The sequence below is a fragment of the Stenella coeruleoalba genome, assembly GCF_951394435.1.
Source record: "Stenella coeruleoalba genome assembly, chromosome: 6".
NCBI lineage: Eukaryota > Metazoa > Chordata > Mammalia > Artiodactyla > Delphinidae > Stenella > Stenella coeruleoalba.
Genome location: NC_137151.1, coordinates 99,567,340 through 99,590,316, shown reverse-complemented (window position 1 = coordinate 99,590,316; position 22,977 = coordinate 99,567,340). Strand labels below are relative to the sequence as shown.

General features: G+C 40.6%; 1 protein-coding gene across 2 annotated transcripts in view; it reads left to right on the top strand.

Moving 5' to 3' along the window:
• The window catches only part of LOC307187526 (uncharacterized protein), a 239,132-nt gene that overhangs the window by 7,544 nt on the left and 208,611 nt on the right, over positions 1 to 22,977 (top strand). For both annotated transcript variants that reach the window (XR_013828635.1, XR_013828636.1), the window contains exon 2: positions 1,864 to 1,915. The gene's annotated coding sequence lies outside the window, so the exon portion shown is untranslated. The remainder of the gene's footprint in view (positions 1 to 1,863; positions 1,916 to 22,977) is intronic.

The window sequence follows — 22,977 nt, the reverse complement described above, 5'->3', positions numbered from 1 at the left end:
CTCCTGGCATTGGTTTGTGTAAACAGGTCTCTCTCAGTTTGATCATCTCTGTATGCATCTATAAATATTGTTTCTGTATTGCAGCCTGAATCATGGTGGGTCCACCAAAGTTTTGCCTTCTTGTGGGGCTTGATTTCATCATGGCCACGCTCTCTGCCATCTCTGTCTCAGTTCCATAGAACTTGAAAGAGTTGAAGACCTCTTTGAAGCTTTCTGATCTTCCCATGTCTCAGAGTCAGAACTGATCGGGAAGATTCTGGTTGCTTCTTATTTCTATTCTGAGGACCAGGTGGTTAGCTACTAGTACTGCTGCATTCTTGTCTTCCTTGTGACTGAAAGCAGTGCCATGTAAACAAAGTCAGATGGCCTCTTATCCTCTTGGAAATTTACAAAAGGCCAGTGGTTGGCAAATAAAACTGGTAGCAGCAACAAGTGAAGATTTATTGAGCTCTTACTTTGTGCCAGGCACTGTTTTAAACACTTTTGATTTATTAACTAACTTAATCCCCATAATAACTCAATGAGGAAAATATTAACATTAGGAACATTTTATAGATGAGTGAGCTGAAGCATGGAGGGGTGATGAGATAAACGTCTCCGAGGTCTTAGAGCTAGCAAGTGGCAGAGTCAGAATGTGAACCCAGACAGGCAGCCTGGCTCCAGAGCCTGCGCTCTTAGCCACTGTGCTCTACTGCCTGGTTGTAGAATGAAAAGTGGGAGAGGGAATTTGCTTTGAGAAGAAAGCAAATTATAATTCCATCGATGTGAGTCTGTCATTCTGAAAGCATCATTGTAACACAAGCACTTTCTTCTCATGTCAGTTCTATCGCCATTTTCATGCATGATACAAGAATTAGGCTAAAAAGCTTCCACGATACCTTGTCACTCTTCCTAGCGAATGAGTAGGCTCCTTGAAACACTCTGCCTAGCCATCCCCTTTCATTTTTGCTTCACTAATTCCTAGTCTTTAGCTGAGCTCTGAAGGGTGTGTCATGAACTCTGAGTACCCTACCTAACTCCCTACCCCAAACCAACACTCTAGTCTGATTTAGGTGCCTGAATTCCATATTTTTGTTTCTGTCAAAGCACCCATCACACTTGGGACTTCCCTGGCAGTCCAGTGGTTAAGACTCCGTGCTTCCACTGCACGGGGCAAGGGTTCGATCGCTGGTCGGGGAGCTAAGATTCCACATGCTGTGCAGCGCAGCCAAAAAAATAAATTAAAAAAATGTTGGCACTTCCCTGGCAGTCCAGTGGTTAGGACTCCATGCTCCCAATGTAGGGGGCAAGGGTTCAATACCTGGTCAGGGAACTAAGATCCTGCATGCCACATGGCATGGCCAAAAAAAAAAAAAAAAAAAAAAAAAGTAACAAATGTGGAGGAAAAAATTTTTTTAAAAAGTACCTATCACACTACTTGTCATTATTTGTTTAAATGACTAGTTCTGTGCTAGACTGTAACTTCGGTGAGGGCAGAGATTGCATCTGCCTTATTCACTGCTATATCCTTAATACCTAGCATGGCGTTTGGCACGTTGGAGGAGTTCAATAAAATTTTTTTTTAATGAATAAAAGTGATATTTCTATAGAATATCTGCAATCATACCCATGCATTAAGGTGAATTTTCTTATGGCCAGACTAGTCCATCTTTTTAGAAATGCGAAAGATAATTTTCTTTCAGTCTGCCTTCCAGCTGTTGGGTTTTTATGTTAGCATTTCTTATGCCATAATGCTAGTTTTCAATTAGTGACTGTTTCTGCTTCAGATTCAACTAACGTTCAACTGTAATGTAGCAGATGTCTCTCTGAGGTCTTTCATATATGTCTGCTAATTTAAATTAAGACAATTTCTTTGGGTTTCAGCTTCTTCAGCTACACAGCCAAGATACCTGATTGACTTGTGCAAGATCAGACTGTAAGTTTGAGAATTGGGGTTTGAATTTAGAACTTCCAATTCTAAATTTAGCTTCCTTTTTTTCATACGTGATGTTGCCTTTCTGTTCCTATCTCTGATTCTTGTCTACTAGTCTTTGGTTAGCACCCATATTACTGAGCGACAAGCATATTTGATAATCTTATAAGCACCTCCTTCAAAAAATTTTTCCCCACTCCTTTGTTCTGTTTTCCAATTTTATTTATTTTCTTCCCATTTCCACTCTGCCAAATTCTCTCCCAAACAGTGGCACTCAGGGTTTATGAAAACATTTCTGGGGCCTGTCCTAATCTCATGTATGGATTAAGGGCTTTAGTGATATTTGGTTATTTCTATTATTATTCCTATACTATTATTATTATCTATTTGAGAAAAAGATATGAGAAGAATCCCAGGAATTGGAAACAGGACACATACTACTTGGGCTCCTGATCAAACAAGGTGATTGAACACATACTTTTTGCTTTGCTTATTCCTGGCACCCCACAGTAAAGGAGGAAGGAAAGTATAAACCCTTATGATAGATAGAATAATGGTCCTCTCATAAATACTCATGTATTAGTTCCTGGAACCTATGAATGTGTTATCTTACTTGAAAAAAAGGGCTTTGCAGGCGTAATTAAGTTAAGGGTTTTGAGCTGCGAAGATTATCCTGGATTATGTGAGTGGGCCCAGTGTAATCACAAAGCTGCTTATAAAGGAAAGAGGGAGACAGGAGAGTTAGAGTCAGAGAGAGAGAAATTGGAAGATGCTCAGCTGCTGGCTTTGATGATAGAGGATGGGATCACTAGCCAAGAAATGCAGACATCTTGTAGGAACTAGAAAAGACAAACAGATTCTCCCTTAGAGTTTCCTCGAGGAATGCGGCCTGGCCAGCACCTTGATTTTAGCCCACTGAGACTGATTTTGGGCTTCAGATCTCCAGAACTATAAGATAATAAATTTGTGTCTTTTTAAGACAGTAGGTTTGGGGCAATTTGTTACAGTAGCAATAAGGTACTTATACAAGCCCTCAAGGACAAAAAGAACAGAAAAGCAGACAATGGCAGTTGAGAGAATTCAGCACATGCTTAGAAGACAGGATAGATGGAGGAAGGGTAGCTGACTTGGCAGAGTGGGAGAAGCTGGTACCTAAGTGTCTGCAGAAGAGAGACCGGTGAGAAGGAAGCCAATTTGCCTGACAGAAATCCAGAAGGGTTCAGGAATTAGAGGCCATGCCTGCTTTATCCCATTTGCAGAGCCTGGGAAAAGAGTACCAAGAGAGGCCTACAGAACATTTGTCCAAATATTTAAAAGTTATAAATCCAGCGAACAAACTGCTAACTAAAATATATTCAATCCTTCTATCTTGAGAAATGCGGAGAAAGGACCTCCATTTGGGGGTACTCCTGTGAATTTAAGGAAATTGTTCTGCATGAAAGAGAGAAACCAGCTAACCACCAAACAGAAAGTCTGATATGTATGAATGTATTGAGATGAGATTTAAACAAGTAGTAGAGAATTTTGAATTGGTGATATGCGCTTAGGAAACTAAGTAAACGAAGAGAACAATACAATTATTAACTCCAGGGAAAACAAAAGGTTTGGCAGGAGAGGAAAAGTATTCACAGTTATCATATGGCTCAAATCTAATTAGAATACAAGGTCCCAATAATGTAAATACTCATTAATCTAATTAAATTTATGATATATAGTGAAAGGAGCACATATGTGGTGGGCATGCAAAGAAGGAGGATAGTAAACCCTCATTTCCATAGTGAAAATCAGTAAGTAATGCCTACAACAGAAATATCAAGTTACCACAATTAAAACGTGTGTAGAGACGTGGAGGTGAATTCCAAAGAATTAGCTAAAATAATTCACAGTGGTTATCTCTGGGGAACGGTAAATATTCATTGAGAGAGCTTTGACTCTGCAAACTTTGAGCATGTATAACTTTGATACAACTAAATTCTTATTTAAAAGATGATCTTAAGGGGAATAAATATTGAAGATTCTTTCCTAGATTTGAAAAACATGAGAATTAAGATTGAAAAAGATATTCAAATCTCTTGAAAAAGGCCCATATCAGAGCACACGACCACAACCTATTAAAAGCCTCTGGCAGGGGATGAAGGTACATACAAAGGACTAGAAATAAAAACAACAGTGGTCTTCTCAACAGCATCATTGGAAACTAGAAGACAATGTCTTAATGCTTTGTGATTCTGTGGGAAAATTATTTCAAATTCAGTATTCTATTATCTTCAGACATATTAGATCTTTCTTGTCATGAACACTTTCTCAGGAAACTACTAGAAGATACGCATTACCAAAATGAGGTGGTAAAACCAAAACAAGAAGATCTAGGAATCAAGAGTGTTACCTGTCAGCTTAGGCTATGTTGCAGTAACAAACAAGACCGAACTCTCCATGGCTTACAATACAGGTTTCTTTCTTTTCACCCAATGTGACCATCGTGTAGTTCTGCTCCTTGTCACCTTCATAATGGGACCCAGCCCGATGGAGCATCCTTTATCTGGGAAATTGCTAGTCTTGTGGCGGAGGGAAAAGAGATGATAGATCTCTTAAGCTTCCACCTTGGAATGTCACATGTCATTGGCCAAACAAGTCACATGGTCACTTCTGAGTTTAACAAGGCAAAAATGTCAAATCCTTCCATAGGATGGAACCTCACAAGTCATAACCAAGCCTGACATCAATGGGGCACATATTGATATAATCGACCCCAAGGCAGGAGCTGCAAATATTTCAAACAGTAGTACAGTCTTTCTCAAAGGGAACCCCTGCATAGAAGGAGGCAGAGGGAATACCCAGGTCAGCAGCTGTGAGAAGAAGAGAGCCCCAGGAGGAAGGTCAGGCTGGGGGGAGGGGAGATTGGCATTAACAGCTTTTCCGACAGGTTTGATTGTTAGATAGCTGCCACTCTGAGAAGGCACTGGAAGACAGAGTTGGGGTAGGAGACTGCTGTTTTCTCATCGGCTTTTTTTGTATGAAGTGAGATCTAAAGAAATATGTAATATAATAATTTAATATAAATCTGAATTATTTTTTAAATGGATGGAAATTTAGCTTTACTTTGATGTGTTTGTGTGTGCTTCTGGGATGTATGTGTCCTGTGTTTGTGGATATGTGTGTGATTAAGATGGTCCTTTGCAGACTGTAGTTGGGAATAGTTTGTTACCCATCTGCCACAAGGTGAGTATAGAAGTTGAGAATAAGCATTTATAAACTTTAATAGCAGTTCGGCAGAGTATTTTGTGTCTGTTGAAATCAATCATACAAAATTTGGGGGTTTATGTTTTGTATATTTTGGGTTTTTTTAACTTACTTTTCTAGTAACTCATTTCTATTGTAATTTACAAAAGTTTGCAGTAGATTGGAATTTTCTAAATTTGGTCCTTCACCACAGATAGTTTTAGAAGCGCTGATTTAGAGTATAAAGGGAAGGATTGAGGATGAATATATTTGAGAATTATTGTGCTAGAACAATCCGCAAATGACCAATGCCACGTTTTCTGACCATCCTTCTTCCTCCACAATTACAAATATGAGAATGTTATGTAGAAAGAACAGAAGCATATTGAGGTCAGCATTTGCTGTCCTTCCACAATAAAGTTGTTTATGATATTTTCCTCTTCCTTCATCTTACTCTCTCAATAAAGCACCTGGAAAGAGACCAGAGAAAACAGTGGTATTTTCCAAGAAGCCATGGGAAACAGCATTAGTAACCCCGAGAAGGTGGAGACATTTGACTTTCTAAGGACAACTGCTTTCTTTTTTGCAGTCCTATCCAAATTCTGCAGTTTTGACTGCAGTACTCTCATACTAGTGTTAATAGTCAAATATCTAAGGCATTAGTAATAATAACATAAAAAGATAGGGTTTCTCTTGCCTTTTTAACTGTCTTACTAGGTTCTTAGGTCCTTTCCCTTCAGGATTTATGCCTTTGCTACCTGATGCTTATTCAAAGAAAGCAAGGAAAACATCCACACTAAATGTCTTTTGGGGCTTAAAAACTGATGCTTACTGTGCTGAAGTAAAATATAATTTATCATAGGATGTACTTCAGAAATACCAGAGCACATTTCTTCTCCAGAAGAGTAACATTTCTTTCAATACATGGATAAAAAGAATGAAGTGGTCATTAATTCTATCAATCTTAATGCTGATGTTCACCTTGATAAAACTTTTCTGATCTCTGTATTAGTTGTGGTTCAGTCATGTATGTTGCCTTGGTGACACTGGAAAACAACACAGCTGATTCATACCCTAACAGGAATTGCTACTCCTAACTCAGGTACAGGATACAGGGGTTCAAACTGCACTCTAAGAAGCATCCCATCTCTGCATAGTGAAAGGCTATTGGAGGTTCGCTTGTGAGGTAGGAGTTACTGTATCTCCTAAGACTGCATCAAGGTATCTGATTTTTGTGTTCAGATACTTAATGAGTGATTCTCAAGTTTTCTATCTTTTTCACACACAGTACATTTCCATCAGCATCCAAAGATGGAGTGGGGGAAGGGACACTGTCTATTTTCAAAAGTTCCTCCCAGCTAGACTTTTACCCCCCTCCTTCTGCAAGGAATTTAGAAAGAAGTTACTTGTTTGAATATGTAAGGATGGTGGGGAAGGAGAGAATAAATCTTTTCATCTGTATACATCCCAAGGCTGCAGATGAGAATAAGAACCCTTAAAAATCTCAGTGTCATGATTGCCAGTGTCCCTTCTTTGTGTAGACAGTTCTTAGCAAAGAATCTAGTCCTGTCAGCTAAATTCTTATATTTTAGTATTTGACACACTTCTTTTTAAGGGACCTGTCAAAAATGACAGTGATTTGGTCTATGTTTCTGTAAACTGCATTAACGACAGTGTTACTTCTTCCCAGGAAATATCTTCTTGCCAACTGAATTTAGAGGATGCGCTTGCTCATGCCTCCTTGCACAAGCAGATTTTATATCATTAGGGTCTTGCATTTGTAGATCAGGAAGAAAAACTTTGTTTCATCGTAATCCATTGGTTTGAGCAGATACTGTCACAGTTCTGAGATCCTCTTAAGAGATCCCTTAGTACATGTATTCTCAAACTATGAATGAGGGTTATAAACATCAGTGAAACGGAATTGAATTTACTAGAATTTGGTGTGCTTACAGCCCTGGTTCTTATTCTAGGTTCACAGAGTCTCCCCAACTAGACTGATCCTTTTCCAGGATGGACTACATCCCTTTTCCCCCCACTCCCTACCTTCCAGTACAGTTACCCTGTGTAGATTCATATAATGAATCTGCAAATGTTACTGTTTAATATATTATTGTCTAATACTCTGTAAATGTCACTGACATCTGTTCTATGGTACATTGCTAAATGGTTTTTGTAACTGTGGATTTTGAGCCCAACCAGTAGAATGCTTTTGTAATTGTGTGTCAGAGTTTCTCGTATTTTTTCTGGGAAGCCGGAACTGAATCATTTTCAGGACTTTTGTATAACCTAGTGTGTCATCTTTAGTCCAAGGTTAAACAAACAGCGTATGCTCTTGTGGCCTACGTGATACAAGGTATGAGAGAGCTATAATCAAAACACTCCCTGAGTGGCTCACTGCAGCCCAGGAATGTTTATTGGAATTACCCGTAATACAGCGTGAAGCCAAAGGAGTTGAGAAAACACCCTCTCTTTCTTTCTGTTAGGGCTTGCCCTAAGTTGTAGCTTCACTGTCAGAGCTTGCTGCACACACAGAGGCAGGGCACCTGGCACGTGAAAGGAAGTAAATCACCCATTCATGTATTGTCACCCTTTAGACTGTAAGTGCCTCAAGCCCAGGGACAAAATTTTACTCATCCCTTTAGCCCTGCACCTCCTTCTATGCCTGTTTTTTGACCTGATCAGAGGGAACCAAACAAAACCCAAAACATAAAACCCAGGACAGAAAAGACTGGAATTAGAGGTCTATGTGTAGCAGAGAGAGCAGCCATGCTTGGGGTAACATGTGGAGCATGTGTGGAAGACCCATGCTAAAGATTTCATTCTTAAAATTCTTAAAGGTGAGGAATTATTAAATAAGAGGCTGATAATATTTTTTCCAAGGGGAAAAAAACAGCAAAGCACAAAGATCATATGGGACATACAGAAGACACGTAAGTTTTCTTCACTATTTTGAGCTTTCTCTTAAACGGGGTGAAATTGGTAGCTACTTCATAGGATTGTTGTGAGAAGTGAAATAAAAATTTCCATATATAGCACTTAGCACTGTCGCTGGCTCATTGTGGCTAGTAAATATTAGTTATTTTTATCATAATATTTCATTGTATCCAATTAAAAGATATTTTTTGTGTCACTAAGAAAAACACTCCCCGTTAAACTGTTACATGGTGATTTCTTATCACCAAAATTATTTTCTATTTCTTGAAATTTAGGTCTATCTAGATGGATTTTTAAAATAATATTTTATTCTCAGGTCATACATGAAAAGGTAAATGTAAATAAATTATTTGAGGTATTTCTATAACTTTTTCATGTTCAGAGTCTAATTCTTCAGAATCACTTTAAGACTCAGAGACATTAATTTCTGTGTTTTTCCTCACAATGTTGTCTGTGATATCAAGTATTGGGAATTTGAAATGGAGCACTTCTAAAATGTGCCCCTCTGCTGAATCCCAGATTTTCTTTCAAACCACTGACACCCACTCTTCTTGTGCTTATTCCGTCTTACCAGAAAGTATCAACAGCACATTTTCAGATAACAACCAAATTCCTACTCTTTCGTGAATTCCATGGAAGCATGGTCTTCCCACGTTAGTTCATGACACCTCCATTGTAGTAGTTGCTCAGGACAAAATCCCTGGAGTCATCTTTGGCTCTCCTCTGTTTGTTATGCCCCACCTCTGTTTTACCATGATGCTAAATCCAAACTCTGGGTCTCATTTACCCCTCTCTACATTACTTCTCTGGCCTGGGGCATCATCCTCTCTCACTTATAATTACCTCCTAATAGGTTTTTCTGCTTCTGTCTTGGCTCCATTACAATTTTATTCTCCACATAATGGCCTGAATGAATCTTGCAAAATAAGTCAGATCATGTCTCTCCACTACTCAAAACCCAGCAATAGCTCACCATTTCACATAGAGTAAAAGCCAGTGTTTGTAATGGCCCCCAAAACCCCCATGATTGATGCTCCCTGCTTCACTTCTCTTTTCCCCTCCTACTCCCTTCTGGGGCATTTTGCTCCAGACTCACTGGCCTCCAGGCTTTTTCTCAAACTCACCAAGCATATAGCTGCCTGAGGGTTTTTGCTCTAATTCTTTCCCCTACCTGGAAGCCTCCTCTTTTGGGATCTACAGAGATAATTCCCTCACTTCCTCTGAGTCTTCGCTCAAATCTCCTGTTCTCACAGAAGCCTACCTTGCCACCCTGATTAATACTATAACCTGAACCTTCCTCTGTATCCTAGTCCACCCCAGACCCCTTAACCCACTCCATGTTTTCTTTTTCCATAGCACTTATCATTATAACATACTATAAAATTTACTTACGTATTATAGTTTATGTATCATCTATTTCTCCTCACAAGGGTAGGCAACTTTGATTTGTTCACTGATGTTTCCCAGGTGCTCAGAATGGTACCTCATCTGCATTCATTCAATGCTTGTTGAATTTTACTGAATGGTGATAAATCCTATTACTGAGGTCCATGCAAGGTGCCATGGCCCACAATGAGCAGGCTAAAACTTTGTGAAGGACCTAATGCCTCAGCTGAACTTTTAAGGATAAATACAGTGAGGCAGCTAAAGGAATCATGAGAAACAATGAAGTTACAGATGCAAAATACTCCTTTAGGTATTGTTTCAGGTGGATATTTAGATTGGACTCTACCTGTTGATTACAGTTCCGGGCATGAAAGTCAATCCCCATAGGTAATACATTTTGCAAAAAAATTTCAACAAAGCTTATTTTCATCTCAGTGTACCACGTTATCATAGTGAGCATGGATAACATTTCATGGTCAGACTGCATGGGTCAGGAATTAGATCAATCGAGGTGCCAGATCTTTGTTTTGATCAACAGAGTAATCAGTAATGAAAGTGTTAGGGTTCTGCTAACCAAAATAGTAGTTAAGGAAGTTTACAGTCTTTAGAAAGGAATGCAGTGACATAGAGATTTTTCTCATTTGAGGTGTTCTTTCAGCATAGACCAGGGATTGTCCTCAGAGATAGAGCCTTATCTATTTTGGTACATGGGGTAAGATACAAATTCACTCTCAATCAGCTTTGTAATTTCTGATGTATGACTTATGTGTTCTTAAAAATTTATGCCAGCTAGTGGCTTCATATTTAAATAATTATTCTTGATAATTAGATGTCAAGCTCAGTTGTTTCTAGCTGTTGGAGGAGTATATGTGCTGTCAACATGTAAATATAACACACTTTAGAGTTGTGCATGCTTTAGAATGTTTGCTTGTGCCCTTTAAATTTCAGTAGACAGATACAAAGCTCTTTCTCCCTTCCTAATTTTGACTCTCTTCATAGAATCACCTAAGCTCAGTCTCTGGGTGGCACACAGTAATCAATATACGTTATTTGAAAGACTGAATCAAATATATTTTGATCCAGAAGAAACATATACTCTAAGCCTTAGGGACTTGGGGAAACTGAACTTACTGTACTCTTTTGTACCTGTAAAATAGGGCTCATCATACTTCCCATCTGAGTCTTCATGAGAACTAATATACGTAATAAGAGTTAATATATGTAAGTCTTTGGCATATTTCTTTTATTAATAGACTTTATTTTTTAGAACAGTTTAGATTTACAGAAGTGAGCAGATAGTACAGAGAATATATACCTACATCTCCTCCCCTCACCCCATCCCAAGCCTGGTTTCCCTATTATTAACATCTTACATCAGTGTGGTATATTTGTTACAATTATCGAGCCAATACTGACATCTTATTATTAATTAAAGTCTGTAGTTTATTCAGATTTCCTTAGTCTCATTTACCTAATGTCCTTTTCTGTTCCAGGATCCCATCCAGGATACTAGGTCACATTTACTGGTTGGGTCTTCTTACGTTCCCTGTGACAGTTTCTCAGACTTTCCTGTTTTTGATGATTTTGACAGGTTTTAGGAGTACTAAAGGTACTTTAGTATATTCAGGTACTTCAGGTATTATATTGTAGGATGCTCCTCTATTGGAATTTGTCTTTGGTGCATTTTAAGGTATGTAAAAGTGTTAGTTATTGTTATTGTTGCTTCATATTTAGATTATGTTGTGGAACAGAGGTAGGATGTGATGGGGAGATAGTTTTGCTGGACGTAAAAGAAAGATTATTTGAGGCTTGGTCATTTTATCAGTGCTTAAAGACTCTCTGGAAAAAATGTGGTTTTCCTACATCCATTCTTTTATCTCTCCATTTGATTCAGTAAATATTCACCAAGTCCCTGTTGTGAGGGTAGAAGTGTGTTGGATGCTGGGGATTCAATGATGAACAAAGCAAAACTGCCCTCACGGAGCTTCTAGTCAAATAAGGAGACAGCTAATAGGCAACTAAAAAATTGAACAATCTAAAGAATAACTTGTGACAAGTGAAGAAAAAATATTCTTATATTAAAGAACATCTCAGCTGGTGAGGGGAAGGGGGACTACTTTATTCGAATTATATATTAGTTAGGAGCAGATTTAACTGTGAGGGGCAGAAAACTTTAAAAACAGAAGCTTAAGATAGGAATTTCTCTCTCATGTTCAGGAAGTCAGGGAATCAGTCTAGAACTAATGTGGCAGCTGCATAGTATCAGGGTCCTGGGCTCCTTCCATATTGTTTCTCTCCTGCGCATGGATTCATTTCCCAGGATCACTTCATGATCTAAGATATTTTCCAGGGCTGCAGCCATCATACCTGAATTCCAACTAGCATGAAGGTGAAAGAGGCAGAGAAGGGAACACCCACTTTCCCATTTCTGCTTACTTTTTGCTGGTCAGAACTTAGTCGTGGCCTTACCTAGCCTCCTTACCTAGTCTTTATCCAGGTGGCCAGGTATACCAGTTAAGCATCAGAAGTGTTACTGCCATAGAACAGTGGTTCTCAAACTTCAGCGTGCATCAGACTCAACCTGTAAGACTTGTTGAAATACAGCTTGCTGGGCCCCACCCCCAGAGTTTCTCTTTCAGAAGGAGGCCAAGAATCTGCATTTCTAACAAGTTCTCATGTGTTGTTGATACTGCTGGTCCAGGACCACACTTTGAGGGCCACTGCTGTAGAAGAAGCGGAGCATGGATATTGGGAGAGTGGTCTCTGATTCGGAGCATAATTTGGACTTTGATCATTTACATTTTTGTATTGAGACAGATTATGCTTTCTGAGGCCAAGTATTTCATCTCTGGTGTACCAAATCTGGGTAGCTGTACACAATTCAGTCATTTTTGTATAAGGTCAGTATTTTGGTTATCTACTGGTAGGTAACAAATTACCCCAAAACACAGTAGCTTAAAGCATAAATTTGCTTATGATTCTATAGGCCTGCAATTTGAGCAGGACTCAGTGGAAAAGGCTTGCCTCTGCTCTACATGTGTTGGCTGGTCATGACTCGGGCTGGAGGATGCAACAGGGCCTCACTCACATGTCTGGGGATGGCTGTCAGCTGGGCACCATGGGGCTCCTCTAAGAGACTCTGTCTAGCAGTACAGCTTGGACTTCCTTACCTGGAGGCTTGGGGCTCCACGAGGATGCCTAGAAATCACACTGAGTCCCTTCTGCCAAATTCTGTGAGTCAAGCAAGTCACAAAGCCATCCCAGATTCAAAGGGAGAGGAAATAGACTCCACTTATTGATGGAAGGAGTAGCGGAGTCACGTTGAAAAAGAGCGTGCAGTTGAGGGGAATTATTGTGTCTGTCTCTAGCAATAGTCTACCGTAGTCAGGGCTGAGAATGTCTATATTACAGCAGGAATCCCTAACAATTGTAAATATGGACATAGACCTGTCAACCATTGTGTTTTACCCCTACCAGGACCAGAGTATAATGTGGATAAGACATTTCCAAAATATTTTTGTGCACCGGTAGAAAAGAAGTATGACAAGATTAAACAGGAGTTTAGAAAGGATTTTTTGGTTATTGAAAACACTTTACCATACCTTTATCGATCTAAAAGTTCACACACGAGGAAGAGAACGCAAGTTGTAAATAAATTCACAAATATTTTTCTGCTGGCCTTTAGACCCATGGCTCTTTTTTTTTAAATTTTTTTCTTAAGTTTTGAATTTATACAGCATGTTCTTATTAGTTATCTATTTTATACATATTAGTGTATATATGTCAATCCCAATCATCACCCCCCCCCCACTTTCCCCCCTCGGTATCCATACGTTTGTTCTCTACATCTGTGTCTCTATATTTCTGCCCTGCAAACCGGTGCATCTGTACCATTTTTCTAGGTTCCACATATACGCGTTAATACGATATTTGTTTTTCTCTTTCTGACTTACTTCACTCTGTATGACAGTCTCTATGTCCATCCATGTCTCTACAAATGACCCAATTTCATTCCTTTTAATGGTGAGTACTATTCCATTGTATGTATGTACCACATCTTCTTTATCCATTCGTTTGTCGATGGGCATTTAGGTTGCTTCCATGACCTGGCTATTGTAAATAGTGCTGCAATGAACATTGGGGTGCCTGTGTCTTTTTGAATTATGGTTTTCTCTGGGTATATGCCCAGTAGTGGAATTGCTGGATCCATGGCTATTTTGACTGAAAGTAGTGATCTCAACTTTTGAAAGTCAGTATCTTAAAAATAATGTTCTCATACCCGTATAACAGGAATTCATACTCTAAAAGAGGTCAAGTTTATAGTATATTTATACGTAGTATCATTTAGGACATGGGTAAGAGACATTCATCCCCCTGTGAAATCTCTACAAGTTCCTGAAATTTTCCAAGGAGTGATTCATTATTTGTTCCAAGCATTGCTCATTTTCACTGGATTCTTACATAGCAGATACTTCTGGGAAGGGGAGGATAGGAAGTCAGTAGCACTGTACTATGAATAATTTAGAGGAACAGTCTTCTCAGAGAATTCTGAGAGTCCTGGATGCCTTTGGAGGAAGGGGTTGCTGAAGCAGGAGCTAGGTGACATGGGGAAGGGAAGGATGAAGAATGGTAAGATGGGGTACTGAGCCACATGCCTGCTGCTGAGGTGGCATGCACTGGGCTTATGTGATGTTAAAACAACTGATTCCATACCAGCTCTTTATTTTAGAGAGAATATTTTGTTCCTATAATGTGATATTCACACACTATTTGTGTTTTTTCCCTAAACACTTCTCTACAAAGAATATTTCTTTACCCTGAAAATAACTCCAGCCGCCTGCTCTGAGGTCCTTCTCTAATAATAACTTTTAGCTGTTGTGCTTTTTCTTTGGAACGAGGTATCTGTTCCAGCCCTTCCTTCTCACCCTATTTTCCCAGGTCGGAGAGACAGCCTGGCATTCTGTTGGACCTCTGAAGCTGCCAGTCCACTGTGGGAAAAGTCCAGCTTGGGCGGAGACCATGCTGTTTGTTTGCCAGGTGTTGAATTGACCGCAGGGCGGAGCTGCCCTGCAGCCTGTGTTTTCCTTGTTTGGATAGCAAGCTTATTTACCTCTGACTTTCTTAAGGGTCTTTCATTTTAACCTTTGCCTTTACCCAGTGAAAACTAAATCCAGCTCAGAAGCCCTGATGAGTTACATTCTAGGGAGCTGCTTTTGTTTGAGGAGCTAATATAGTGCGGGACTGTGATTTTATTATTCCCACAGAAAGCAAGAGCCTGTTCTGTGGTTCAGATGAAAAGCTCTGTGACTAACAGGATTCTTTCTTCCTTTTCTCCTTTTTTTGGGTTACATTTCTCCCATTAGCTGCCAGGTCCTTTTGCGACAGTGCTGGCTGAAGTGATTTATCACGTAGAGAGAGTGAAGGAGAAGTGGGAACTGTCTGGTTGCCTTTCACCCCCTGACAGCGGGGCTTCTACTCCTGCCATCAGGGCAGGCCATCAGCCTGCCAGTGAGGTGGTGTGAGCTGAGGAAAGGAGACGTGACTCAGAGCTATTGCAGCTCTGGAGAAGTCCCTGGATGCAGGGCAGTGAGCCAGTGGGTGCAGTCTGCCTCCTGGTTTTCCCTCCTAAAGCCAAAGGCTCTTGAAAGCCAAGACTTAGTTTGTCAGCCAAACTAGAGATGGGTGTCCTTCTGTGGTAGTCCTGGGGATCTACTCAGTATGGATTTTACAGTTAGCCAGAGCCTGTTGCAAACTGGAACTAGAGCTGACCAGGCATTTATCCTCTCTTAAGCCTCTGCAAAGGCTTCCTTCACCACACCCCAGCTGGTTGGCAGGATCCCAGGGGATACCCACAGGCTGTTGAAGGCTTCTCGATGTTGGAGTATCCCATTTTGCACTCCGAAGTCACTGTTTCCCCAACCACTTCATAGAGACAAGCACTTTTTTTTTTGGAAAATATGTGACAGTTTGACACATCCAATTAGTAGCTTAGTGTCATGACAGTAGCTGAAGAACCATGTGATAAAAGCATCTCTAGTCTTGACAGCTTGCAAACGTCCACCTGAAAAACAGGTGAGCCATGGGCAAGAAATGTATTGGAGGGAAGTGCTAATTTGCTAACAAGATAGACCAACAAGATGTCAACAAGTAGAGAACAAAAATACAGTCTCTGGTATCCTCTTGGAGAAATCTCTGCTGATGAGTCCTCCACCTTCCAGCCTCTGTGCATGGGCTCCATCCAATGCCTAGAACTGCCCCAGTTTCTGAGCCAGTCCTGACAAGTAGGAACTATAGCAGTGTACTATAAAAGTGTTACCAGGAAAATAGAAACCATGCTGAGTATTTGAATTGGGGGAATGTAATGCAGGTAACTGTTTATACAGGAGATGGAAGAGCTGAGAAGCCGAACAATGGATGGCGAGATAACTCAAAGAATAGCAACAGCAGGAAGCCACTGATACTTCTGAACTGGAACTCAACAGGGAAGAAGTGCTCTTTTACCAAAGTGCAGGAGGCACGAAGGTCATCTGGTAGAAAACCACTGTGGGACTGTGTGGTGGGAGTTGGAGCCACAGAGGAGATGGCAGAGACACTGCCCTATGCAGAGAGGGAGGGGGAGAAATACCCTGGGGAACATGGCTCGCCAAGGGTCAATCTCCTGGAATCCAGAGCAGAGCAGCAGAGGGTGAGGGCTAGCCCGGGCGGGGAGTCCCATGTGGATGTGTGCGGAAGGGAGTTCAGAATCAAGTCTTGCTGCGTGTGGACCTTGTGTCTTCAGTGCCAGGGATGACTCCTGGCTGCCATGAAATCTACCAGTAGCAGTACCTCCTGTCATAAAATAGTCTGGTAGAGTGTAATGGTTAAGATGTACAGTAGAGTTCTTGCTAGGCATGTGGGGCATATGAATGTATGCATTTTTTCAAAACTCATTGAACTATAATCTTTAAATTATACCTCAATAAAATATAAAAATACAGAAAGAGTATTAGGCTCTGGAGCCATACTGTCTGTATTTGCTACTAACTAGCTCTTATGGACTGAATTGTGTCCTTCCCCCACTCTCCCCCCACCCCCAAATTCCTTGTTGAGGCCCTAACTCTCAGTGTGACTGTATTTGGAGATGGGGCCTCTAAGAAGGTAATTAAGGTTAAATGAAGTCATAGGGTGGGGCCCTCACCTGATAGGACTGTGTCTTCATAAGATGAGGAAGATAAACCAGAGATCTCTCTCTCTGCCTGTGTACCGAATTAAAGGCCATGTGAGGACACAGCAGGAAGGCGGCAATCTGCAAGCCAGGAAAAGAGGCTTCACCAGAAATCAACCTTGCCAGCACCTTGATCTTGGACTTTGAGACTCCAGAAGGCTGAGAAAATAAATTTCTGTTCTTAACATCACCCAATCTGTGGTATTCTGTTACAACAGCCCGAGCTGACTAATACACTAGCTGTGCAACTTTGAGCAAATCACAAATCTTCTGTCAACCTTAATTTCTTCATCTCAAAAATGGAGATGGTAAAAGTTTTCCTTCATAAGGTATTTGGAAGAATTAAGTGAAATAAGAGTTTAAAGCACTTAGCATGCAGTAAGTATGCGTATGTAGCTCTTACTGTTCATACCCCTGAATTTCTGCCTCAGTATCCCTCCCTGGAATTCCAGGTCTCATCTGTCATCAGCTGCTGCCTCCCAACCCCCTAGCCTACACGGGGTCTTGCTGGTCCTCTCCCTGTGTTCTGCTGCTGGCATCCTTCAGCCACCACTTGGGGTCCTGCTGGCATCATTCACCTGCGTTTCTCTTTGCTGTCAATGCTCCACTTGCTGACACCATCTCCACTCTGAGAATGTTGTGTCCCTGTGCTTTTCTGCTTTGGTCCATCTACCAAGTGGCTCGTATGGCTGAGCCAGCTGTATCCGTTTCCCACGACCCCATCCCCTCTGGTCCTGGCTCCATCCCATCAGCCTGTGTGCTTAGGTTGGCCCAGCACACTTCCCATCTTCCTTAGCGCTCCAGGCTATTTACATTGACTCTTGAAGCTGTGGCTGGATTTTTCTGTCTAGAAATGCATTGGGCAGGGTAAAGGGATGAGCTTGCTTTGCAGCTGCGTTTGCATAGCAAGCACACCTTTATGTTTGTTTGTTTGTAACTTAGATTGTGGGCTTATTGGGTTGGATTTTAGGAAAAATAATGGAAACTATATGTTTAGGAGGGTAGGGGCCATGGTCACAGGCCGACTGGATACAACTTCCCAGCATTAGTTCTTCACTCAGCGCTTATTACTGCTTTTATTCGGGCCTTGGGATTTGTGGTTGTCTGACTGAGGTTTGTTGGGTGATTTGTAAGCAGTGGTTCTCAGGTTTGCGATGACTCGTGTGTTAGTTTTCAACCGCCACACACCTCAAACTCAACAGCATCAGACAACACACACATTATCTCAGAGTTTCTGCAGCTTTTAGTCTTTTAAAAGTACAAAAATGATACAAGCTGGTTATAACAAGTTTAAACATTAAGAAGTTTATAAAGTAAAAATGATACATATGTCCTTCTGACTCCCCTCTATTCCACTTCTCCCCAGAAATAACTGCTGGTAGCCATTCAGTACATGCATTCATATTTTTCCGTGCTTAGATGAACGTACACTCATACACACATACGCACATTTTTTGTAAAACAAGAGTAAGCTCACACTTAAATTAGGCAGGACTTTTGTTTGCAAGTGATAGAAACTCTACATCAAATAGTTTAGTCAAAAAGAGGAATTCACTGGCAGAAGACTCTAAACCACAGGACACACTCCCTCTGTCTTTGTCTCTGCTTCTCTCAGACCAGAATTCTCTACTAGCTGGAGCTCTCATTACCAACCTCCCCTGGCTTCTCCACACAGAGAGCTCATCCCTCTGCCTTCGCCTCTAAGTAAAATACTCCCAAGAAGTACTTTGGCTGTAAATAACAGAAAACCAAACTATCAGCAACTTAATAGGGGCTTATTCTTTTCATGGAACAAGATGTCTGGAGGTAGATGGTTCTGTAGCCCAGTGGTGCCATGGTTCTGGGTCAGTTTCTCGCATTCTCTTGGTCTTCCCCTCATGGTTGCAAAATGGGTGCAGCAGCTCAATGCATCATTGTTTCCCTTGACAATGTCTTTTTTTTTAACCTGACTTCTCTCAGAAGCAACGCCTGAGAGACGAAGGCTGTGTGCAGGGACTTGGGCGATGCTTGCGGGGAGCAGGAGAAAGGACGGGGGGTGAAGCAGGGACGGAGGGGCAGCTAATGTAAGGGCGCCCTACTGAGTGGGGCAGTGCTGCGAGTGAGCTAGTGCTAGATCCTGCTGGCCTTATGAAATATATCTCAGGACTGGGGGACCAAAGAGAAGCATTTTCCTATTGGTGTGGAAACGAAACAGTACGTCAACGAGCATATTTTCCAATCAGTGTACGTATATGTGGTATACACAGTTCATAGCTCATAGTATTTTGCTATACAGATGAGCCACCCTTTGCATTTTCTCCTATTAATGCACATTCAAGTTGCAGCCCTGCTTTTTTATCAAGTTGCCATAAGCACTGAAAGGGGCATGGCTTTGCCTCTTTTTTTTTTTTTCTTTTTTCCAATCCCAGGACTGAGGAAATTTTATCCCATTTCAAGGTTTTGGCACCTTGAAAAATATAGCAATATTTCATCTTGCCAAAACACAACTATTTCAGACTAACCTATTCAGAATAAAAATAGAAAAGAGGTAAAAATAGCTTCTAAGTAGCCAAATAGATGTCAAACAGTCACAAAATCCAGTGGAGTGAGCAGTGCTGTGTGTAGTGTCACTCTGGTTTTGTCTTAAATCTCACACATTTCACTTGTAAGAGAGGGCTTTACTGGGAGCCTATTTAACGTTTTACTTACAATTCTAACCAGTGTGGTATCCTAGTTACTATTTCCACAGCAAACGAGAAAGGGAAGGAAGCTGCTAAGGAAGCCACACTGACAAAATCAAAAAGTGACCACTGACAAGCAACAGAGGAGGCAAAAAAAACAAATAACAATAAGGAAAAAAAACCTTTAAAAAATGTCATAAACATGCAAAAGAATATTGTGTTCTATCTACTCTGTGGGACAGTAAATGGACTGAGGTTCACAGCCAAAAAGAATTGTTAAAACTGCATTCAGAGTGCTCTTTACAAGGCAAGGGAATGAATAATTTATTTTGTGCTGTTATATTCTTTCATGCAGTATTGACTCAGTATGATTATTCTTTATGTGTAATATATTTTAGAGAGATTTCCCAATAAGGTTTAAAGTGATGAAAAAAAGTTGATTCTAAAACCTCTGGGGAGAGGGTACGGAGAAAAGGGAACCCTCTTGCACTGTTGGTGGGAAGGTAAATTGATACAGCCACTATGGAGAACAGTATGGAGTTTCCTCAAAAAACTAAAAATAGAACTACCCTACGACCCAGCTATCCCACTACTGGGCATAAACCCTGAGAAAGCCATAATTCAAAAAGAGTCATGTACCACAATGTTCATTGCAGCACTGTTTACAATAGCCAGGACATGGAAGCAACCTAAGTGTCCATCGACAGATGAATGGATAAAGAAGATGTGGCACATATATACAATGGAATATTACTCAGCCATAAAAAGAAACTAAATTGAGTTATTTGTAGTGAGGTGGATGGACCTAGAGTCTGTCATACAGAGTGAAGTAAGTCAGAAAGGGAAAAATTAATACCGTATGCTAACACATATATATGGAATCTAAAAAACAAACAAAATGGTCATGAAGTACCTAGAGGCAGGACGTAGAGAATGGACTTGAGGACATGGGGAGCGGGGAGGGTAAGCTGTGACAAAGTGAGAGAGTGGCATGGACATATATACATTACCAAATGTAAAATAGATAGCTAGTGGGAAGCAGCCACATAGCACAGGGAGATCAGCTCGGTGCTTTGTGACTACCTAGAGGGGTGGGATAGGGAGGGTGGGAGGGAGAGAGACGCAAGAGGGAAGAGATATGGTGATATATGTATATGTATAGCTGATTCATTTTGTTATACAGCAGAAACTAACACACCATTGTAAAGCAATTATACTCCAATAAAGATGTTAAAAAAACTAAAATAAAACCTCTGGGGGAATTTTACTCTCCAAACAACCATTTTCCATGGAGTTTTAGCCAAGAAATTTCTTGCAGCAAACCAATTGGGCAGCCAGAGGAAATGATTTCTCCACCTCTGTGCACAAGGGGGCGATGTGCACCAGCCTTTGCCTGTAATTCAGGCCAGCGGTGCTCTTGTCTCGAGTGCACTTGCACGGTCACCATCCATCCTGGCACTGTGACGGATTAAGCTGGGTAGGCAAATATTAAAAGAGTTTTATCCATCCTCCTAGAACTTTTCCAGAAATGTTAGAGGTGAGCTGGAATGGAGGGGGCAAGAAAAGAATCCTTTACCAGGAAAAAAGGCATTTGGGAACTTTTTCTACAAAAGTTAAATAACTAGCAAACATGTCATTTATTTCTTGTTTAGTTTGTGTAATTAGTAAACAGTAATATCCTAGCTGTGGCATCAGCCAACCAAGCCATTACTCTGTGTGTGTGTGTGTGCGTGCATGCTTGGAATTAACTAATAGTATTGAATAGATATTGTTTTTTGCTTTGTTCCAGATTCTTATAGTTTAATGCACTAATTCTTATATATTTGTAATCTTATTACTGTTCTTAATGTTACCACTCCATTTTGTTTATTCCTTGTCATTTCTTCCTCTATTCTTCCTTTTTCTGTTTTTTGGGTCTTACATGCTTTGTTAGAGAGAATAATGCCCCCCCCCCGCCCCCGCACCAAAAGAAGTGCATGTCTGAATTCACAGAACCTGTGAATATGTTATGTTACATGGCAAGGGGAATTAAGGTTGTAGGTGGAATTAAAATTGCTAATCAGCTGACTTTAAACTAAGGAGATTATCCTGGATTATCTGGTAGGCCAAAAGTAATCACAAGAATCCTTAAATGGGCAAGGCAGAGGCCAAAAATTTAGAAAAAGAGAAATGGCATTGTGAGAGAGACCTGCTGTTGATGGCTTTGAAAATGGAAGGGAGTCACAAGCTAAGGAAGGTGGCAGCCTCTAGAAGCTGGAAAAGGCAAGAAAATGGATTCTCTCCTAGAGCCTCCAGAAAGGAATGCAGCCCTTCCAAAACCTTGGTTAGCCCAGTGAGACCCATTTTGAACTTCTGACTTCTAGAACTCTTAAGATAATAAATTTGTGGTGTTTTAGGTCAGTAAGTCTGTGGTAATTTGCTCTAGTGGCAATATGAAACTAATACACATGCTCATAAATTACATTTAAGATGTATTTATGAATTGTTTATTGTATGCTCAACACTGTACATAGGGAGAAGATGCAAAAGTAGTATAAAAGTCACACCTTCTCACAAGCCATTGATATTTCAGGACATGAAATAGGGTTTTATTTCTGTTATACAGATCTTTACCTATTATTATATGATACTCATAGTTGCATAGGTAACTCCTATTCATCTAACCAGCTACATTTATTAGTGCCTTCTCTGTGCCAGGCATTGCACATATAAAGATAAGTGAGATACAAAGATGAAAAAGATACAGTTATTTAATATGACCAAGCAGAATTCTTCATCTCTACTACCACCTAATCTGCACCTCCTGCAGTCTTTCCCCAATCTACCAATTCCTCAAACTCCAAATCTATAGGATAGTTGGAGTAGAGGTTTTCAACCAGTGGTGTGAGTGAGAGATATTGCTGTGGTGGGTATGAATGGGCAGGTAAAAATACAATGCCTGGACCTGCCCCTGGAGATCCTGACTCAGTAGTCTGGAGAAACATTTGGCTATAGGTTATTTTGTAAAAACTCCCTAGGTAATTCTTTACCTTGTTTTAGAGAATGAGATAAATATAGTAAAAAAACAAGCCAAAGAAATTTCAACAAGTTAAACATTTGATATCATACAGGTGGTACCATTAGTTGATTACAATATAATACAAGTAGAAATTAACAATAACAACAATAAAAGAGAGCTACTCAAAATCTATACATTTGGAAATTAACAAAGCACATTCCTAAATAGTTAATTTTCTGGATGAAAAGAGATTCAGAGTAAAATTGCAAAATATTCAGAATGAAACCACAATGAAAGTAGTATGTATTGGGACTTCCCTGGTGACACGTTGGTTAGGAATCTGCCTGCTAATGCAGGGGACATGCGTTTGATCCCTGTTCCAGGAAGATCCCACGTGCCGCGGAGCAACTAAGCCCATGCTCCACAGCTCCTGAGCCCGTTTGCCACAACTGCTGGAGCCTGAGTGCTGCAACTACTGTGCCGCAACTACTGAAGCCTGTGTGCCTGAGAGCCCATGCACTGCAACTACTGAGCTCACGTGCCACAACTACTGAAGCCTGCACTCTCTAGGGCCCGTGTGCTGCAACTACCGAGCCCGTGTATTGTAACTACTGAAGCCCACGTGCCTAGAGCCTGTGCTCTGCTACAAGAGGAGCCACCA